General features: G+C 33.7%; 1 long non-coding RNA gene across 1 annotated transcript; it reads right to left on the bottom strand.

Annotated features, from left to right (window-relative positions):
- Positions 1–2,917: 2,917 nt before the first annotated feature.
- On the bottom strand, positions 2,918–7,290 carry LOC106752901. Its single transcript, XR_001375174.2, has 4 exons — positions 6,765–7,290; positions 6,287–6,345; positions 4,378–6,125; positions 2,918–3,172 (listed from the first exon to the last, which is right to left on the bottom strand). It is a non-coding gene; the product is annotated as an uncharacterized LOC106752901 (long non-coding RNA).
- Positions 7,291–7,312: the final 22 nt, after the last annotated feature.

The following is a 7,312-nucleotide window of genomic DNA, read 5'->3' as shown; positions in this document are numbered from 1 at the left end:
CTCCTTATTCCTCTTTTTCTTTTTCGGCACCACAGCTTCTATTTTGTTGACTTTACGGCTTCTAAAATTATGTTGTTTCCGAATGTCACTTCCACCTCCCGAAAAACCGGCAGGCATTTCAAACTCACCGTCACCTTCCTTAACAAGTTTTTTTTTCCTCCCATGTCTCTTCTCATGAAGCTCGCCATGACCCCCATCTCTCCCGCCTTCTTGAAGAGAAGAAGAACCACCTACCCCATCCCTTTCACCGTGGCTAACATCTCGACCACGCCTCTTCACCAACAAATTGCCCTCAGACATCTTCCTGTCCATGTCTTCCTTTTCCTTTTTCCCAACTTGAAAAGAAGAATATCGGACCCTGCTATTTTCCCCCAACAACTTCATTTCCATGTTTTCCTTTTCCTTTTTCACACCTCGAAAAGCAGAACACCCGACCCTGCTATTTTCACCATTTTTCTCCAACAAATTTTCCCCCAACAACTTCATCTCCATCTCCTCCTTCTCCTCTTTACTCTTTCTGCCAGGCTTCTTTTTCACACCTTTATCAGAGGTAGAAACTCCAACCCCACCATTTTTACCTTCCTTAACAACTTTTGTCTTCCTCCCAAGTCTCTTCTCATGAAGCTCGTCATTACCCCCATCTCTCAAGTCTTCTTGAGGAGAAGAAGAACCACCTACCCGATCCCTTTCACCGCGGCTAACATCTCGACCACCCTTCTTCTCCAACAAATTGCCCTCTGACATCTTCTTGTCCATGTCTTCCCTTTCTTTTTTCACACCTTGAAAAGAAGAATATCCGACCCTGCTATTTTCACCATTTTTCTCCAACAAATTTTCCCCCAACGACTTCATTTCCATGTTTTCTTTTTCCTTTTTCACACCTTGAAAATAAGAATATCCGACCCTGCCATTTTCACCATTTTTCTCCAAAAAATTTTCTCCCGACAACTTCATTTCCATGTCTTCCTTTTCCTTTTTCACACCTTGAAAAGAAGAAAATCCGACCCTGCTATTTTCACCATTTTTCTCCAACAAATTTTCCACCAACAACTTCATTTCCATGTCTTCCTTTTCCTTTTTCACACCTTGAAAAGAAGAATATCCGACCCTGCTATTTTCACCATTTTGCTTCAACAAATTCTCCCCCAACAACTTCGTTTCCATGTCTTCCTTTTCCTTTTTCACACTTTGAAAATAAGAATATCCGACCCTGCTATTTTCACCATTTTTCCCCAACAAATTTTCACCCAACAACTTCGTTTCCATGTCTTCCTTTTCCTTTTTCACACCTTGAAAATAAGAATATCCGACCCTGCTATTTTCACCATTTTTCTCCAACAAATTTTCCCGCAACAACTTCATTTCCATCTCTTCCTTTTCCTCTTTACTCTTTCTGCCACGTTTCTTTCTCACACCTTGAACAGTGGTAGAAACTCCAACCGCACCATTTTCACCATGGTTTTCGTCTTCAGCGCTGTTCTTCTCGGACAAACCTCCCTCTGACGTCGTTGTCTTGCCCTCCTTTTCACTTCTTCTGCCACGTTTTCTTTTCACACGTTCGGCAATAGAAGAATACCCTACTGCCCCATCATCGACTGTTTCAGTAAAGTTGATTGCTTTCTTCTGATCAGCCTCATACTCGGCATTAAAATCCAAAGATTGAATATTTTGCTGGGTGGGGTTTGAATCTACCGAAATGGTGACTGTATTTCCTGGTCGCCTTTTCCCTTTGCCCGCCATAAAGTAAACGGTACCAAATTTTTTCAGTGTATTGGAAAAATATAAATGACCAAGATTGAGAATCACTAACGACAGTGATAAAGATTGAATAAAACCAGTTTGAACCCTAACTATCTGGCCTTTGTCTGCATTCTATTTCAGTTCTGTTCCACGACCCAGAGGACCAGTACCTAGATTATCATGATCTTATATGGAAATGATAAATAAAAAAGACAAAGGGCAGGGAGAATTTTCAAAACCCGCGCCAAAATTAAAGCTTTTAGGAAATGCTCTCCAAATTTAATCAACTGATTAGTCAGAAAATTAAAATTTCAATGGATGCGCATTTATTGTAATAGTTTGTGAGAAGTGGGAAACAGCGTAATACTTTGATGGGTTCAAGAAAAATACGGAAAGTGCAAAAGAAGCGCGAAAATCGATGCTTCTGTGGGAGACGTCTCTTCACGCTGAGCAAAAATGGAGTCAGTATTTGAAACAATTGAGTGTGCGAAGAATAAATTTTTTAAATAACCACAAAAAATTGATAATAATTGATTAATTAAAATTTTGAAAAATCTGTTTTAAATTACTTTAACTTTTTCAATTTTTTAAAATATTTTATTTTAAATGCTTAAGTATTTTAAATTTTTTTTATATGTTATAGTAGTGATAAATATTTTATTATTCTCCAAAATAAAATGTAAATAATTTAATAATTATGATTTATTTATTCTTTTTCTATTTAAGAAGTATAGATATCTTAATATTATTGTGTTTTAATTTTTCATACCAAAATATAAATATTTTAATTTTTATTTATTTAGATTTTTAATTTAAAGAATATAAATGAAAAATACAATTTTTAAAATAATTGAAATTTTACAGATCGAACAAATTAATAGGTAAAACAGACATGAATTTAATCATCATTCATCACCCTCATGGAATCTTCAGATGAATCACTAACTTTTCTCTTAGAACTCCTCTTCTTTGACCTACCTCTCTTTCTCCTCTGGTCAGAATCTTTGTCTGATCCATCATCATCATCATCTGAATTCCCCTTCTTATAAGACCATAATCCTAAGTAAAAGTTTTTATGGATTTAAGTTGTGAAAAAAAAAATCTATTTATTTTATGTTTTCATTTTTCCTTAAAGCACTTATAAATTTTCTCCTACAAAATCTAAATTTTACATCAATTTACTGTAGAACTTTGTTTGCATTAGTAGATGGAAGGTAAGAGAATCCAAGATCAGGGAACAAATACAAAGCCCCCTTCACTTTTGTGTGATGAAGTGAAATCGAGTACGATTCTTCTATAATCGAATAGGTCCATTTCTTCATGTTTCTACATCTTCATTTTTCCTGTGGAAACACTCTTCTTTATCTTCATCCATCAAGATTAGTAAACAACATAGACGATTGGTCTTCATCTCCAACCAAATGGTTCCAACCTACAAAAATAAGAAAAAACTCACAAAAACTAATACCTAATTACTGAGTTTTGCTGATTTTTACATAGTGGATTCTACACTTACATTTTTAAATAGTATTTTATAAAAAATAGAGGACAAAACTAAGATTTCAATCAAAATATCTGCAAATCCGAATATATTAACAAAATGATGAAAAGATGCATATTCTACAAATCAACTTAAATCTATCATAGAATATCAGTCGAAACAAAGTAACATATCTCGCAAATCTGTCCTAACCTTTCATCTTAAATATTATAATCTACTAATCTTTCGTCCTAAACAGTATAATCTACGAATGTGAACGCAGTCTAGTCTTGTATAACTTTTTATAAACATTTTAGGATGTTTTGCCTAAGTACTAAAAACACAATCAAACGTCAGTCACCAAAGTCGTGGTACTGCATTTATCAGCACTCCCAACATTGCACGTGTTAAGATAATAACTACAACATAATGTAAACTATAAAAAGTAACATCCAGCTTTTGAAGATTCACATGTTCACATCCATGATTGGGGTATGCGACTTTTGACATCATGATGTGTGGCTTTTTAAGACTTTAGAAAGCCCATAATAGCTACAAATGAAGATTAATCTTAGATTTAATGGCTTGTTGGATTCTCTGAAAAAAGAAAAAAAGAAAAAACTTAATGCAAGTTTGTTTCAAATTCAAATAATAAATGTGTTACATTCAAATATTCTTCAAGCTGGGATTAGACCTCTTTTACAAAGAACTTGTCTTAGCGGCGTATCCTCAATTTTTTCAACCCTATAAGAACCCAGACAAGAAGTAGCATAGATAATTGTTTTGGGTGTAGGATCAAGGATTTCCACTACACACTCGTTTACGCTTTTCTCCAAATCAGCTTAGGTAATCCGAAACATTCCGAACATTCTTAGTCAAAATCCTTCGTTGTTCACGTTTCAAACTGTCTAGGTGTACTTTTTATAAATACTCTGATGCTCAAGTTAATGATTAATTTGATCAAAGGTCCCAGTAAAATTTTAAATTCGTAATAAATGCAATCACATACCTTCTTACCTTAAATCTTTATTTATAAGTTTTGAAATGACCTGGAGTCCTAATTGCAGTCCAATCAGAGTCCTTTTTTGACTAAACAATTTTTATCAGTAATCTTGACTAAGAGCAATGTTTAGGGGTTCCTATTTTTGGGATAGTACCTGACAGTATTGATTGCAGCTCATTCAGATTAGTCATCCCCTCTCTTGCAGTTGTATCCGGCAGACCGCTCTATAGATCTGTATCACCATACAGTACAGTAATAAAATGATATCACAATCTTTAAATACATCATCAAGAATTATATCAACTCGATCTTCAAGAACCTCAATTTCTTCAACAACACAAGGGTCCGTACATGAAATAACAAGTAATAAATCGTCGGATTCGTCAAACAATTCACTAAGAACAACATCAATCATCAATATGATCTTCAGCAGAAATAGGAATACATGTAGCATTAATCCTACTTTGGTATTCTAACTTGTAGTTGTTCAAGTTAGAATACACTAAAATGATCATATTCCTCAAACAATTCACCAAGAATAGCATTATTGTGATCTCCACCAGAAATGAGAGTACCTATAATAACAAGGGTATCAACTGTCTTCTTAATATTAAAAGGATATGTAGTAATACAATAATCTTTCTTTGGTGTTCTAACTTGTAGTTCTTAAGGTTAGAATACAATAAAATTATCATATTCTACAAATAATTCACCAAGAATAGCATTGAAAAAAATGGAAGCAACTATAGCTGCAAGCGTATAAAATATCTTCTTGCTATCAAAAGGATAGGTAGTAATACAATACAATAATCCTTCTTTAGTATTCTAACTTGTAATTCTCGTATCTTAGAAGCATAGTTTGTGAACAAGTTTGTCCAAATCTGAAAAGATTTAAGACTCACCATCTTGGTTAGAATCAATGTGAAGATTAGGCAAGAAGCCGGGTTACCATGTAAGGTATCAGAATAGTTAAAAAAAAAATGATCACAAAAATATATCATTACCCAACAAACAATGTATATATATACACACCGAAGAGCAAAAAAATCCTGGCATAACGCAGACACGCAGATCCATGCATGCCGCAGAAAGGCGAAAACAGACACAAGAAAAGAACTACTTAACACATCTAACAGAGCTCATTGTGACGCATCCGTACTCTGCTTTCATACACAAAGGAGAATACGTATGCAAAAAGGCATTAGTTTATTCTGAACCTTAATTCTTTGTCTGTTTAACTAAAATTGAACGTAGAAAATGTGTAAGAGTCCTATTACATGAAAACAAAAATAAATTTATCGTATTATCAAAATAATTAATCCACCATCAGCATTAAACAGCTTTAGAATCAGAGTACATTTTGTCTCTTCACACCCTGTTCTAACATAATGCAAGACACCTTAAAATAGGATATTCATTCTGCACCTCGAATGGTACGTGATAAAAAATAAGCAAAACAAATAATAACCATACGTTACAATGTTATTTGTAATTTCATTACGAGTGTTACATAAGAAAAAAAATAGAGAACACTTTTATGTTCCGTTGTTAATGTTTCAAAATAATACGTAGACTTTGTAACGGTCTAAATATGAATGTCACAATAGATTTAGTAATCTAACATAATATTTATATTACTTCTGATTGCATTCTTCAGAATACAATTAAATGGTATTTAAGAGTTGGTAATAGGACACATGAACACCTAAAGAAGATACAAGCTAGATGTGAAAGCTAGGAGGTTTACAAGATGTATAATGGTAACCAAAAAAACCTTCCCCGGTGTGGTTGAAACAACAAAATACGGAACCCTTCTTCCAGTCACGAATAAGCTAATGACCCAAAATCTATTATTCCACCTCCTCCTTCTCATTGATTGTTAAGGGAATATCTGCTTCCGTCCTGTAAATTGAACAGTAATCAATGTGAAGAATGATAATTGAATCAAGATCCTAAAAAACATAATCAGAATGGCACAGTACGCAAGAAATAATCTAACAATGTACTCGGTAAATGCAAGTATACAGTCCATTTCCAAGGGCCTGAAGGTTGGAATTACTGACCTTGCTTTCTCCAATTTTGTTATCGCATCTTGCATAGCATATATTATCATCTTTTTCACCTGCTTCAACAGTAGTAATCAAGGAGAAAAGTAACATAAATTTACAGCACAAAGCTGTTGACATGATGATGCAAAATTCATTTCTTGATGCATTTGAAAAAATTAATTGTAGAATTAATCATATTTGCTAGTCAGGTGTTTGGTTCTGAGAAGTTAATATGAAAACAAAAAATGACAACATTTCAGTACAAACGTCTACACAAGCATTCTACTGCAAAAACAATTAGCTAACATCCTCCTTCAAGTTTATCAAAACTTCTTGCAAATATCACTGTAGCTAACAAACCACGAAGAGAGAGAACGTATCTTCGTAATTCAGAATTAGCCCATCAAAGAGTAACAAAAGTTAAGAGATGTTATATCTCAAAATATGAAGCAAATAAATGGCAAAACGAATCAACAGAACTAGTTTGACATACCTCCAATTTATCCTCAGCAGACACATGGCTTATGGGAAGTTTACGAAATTCTTCTGTTAAACGAAAGCACTCCCCAACATTTTCAGGAGAAACAAAATCCAATGCAACCTTAATACATGACTGCAAAAGAAAGACATATCATGCATTTACAGAGAACATTCAAATATTACTTTAAATAAAACTTATGAACCAAAAAAAGCAAACTGGCTGTTCGGAAGGGGACTAAAAAAACCACTAATTCAAACCTCAATGTTGGCATATCTACAAGGAAAATTATGAATTACGACAAAATAAAGCAACCAAACTTTGATGTATCAACTGTTTCACTACCTTCACAGACTTGCTTGCTTTGTCAATCATGGACGTGGGATTAATATCAACGAAACAATAAAATCATTTTATTAATAACAATTATGTCAATTACAGTCTCAACTCTTTTATTTGTAATAATTGATTTCTCAAAAATAAGGAAACAAAATATGTCGAAACAAATAGGAAAATTCTAAAGGTATCATCTCAATCGATAAGAAGATATAATTGTGTACCAA

The sequence above is a fragment of the Vigna radiata genome, unplaced genomic scaffold (assembly GCF_000741045.1).
Source record: "Vigna radiata var. radiata cultivar VC1973A unplaced genomic scaffold, Vradiata_ver6 scaffold_739, whole genome shotgun sequence".
Lineage (NCBI taxonomy): Eukaryota > Viridiplantae > Streptophyta > Magnoliopsida > Fabales > Fabaceae > Vigna > Vigna radiata.
Note: the sequence above shows the minus strand (reverse complement) of the source record. Positions and strands in the feature narration are given on the sequence as shown.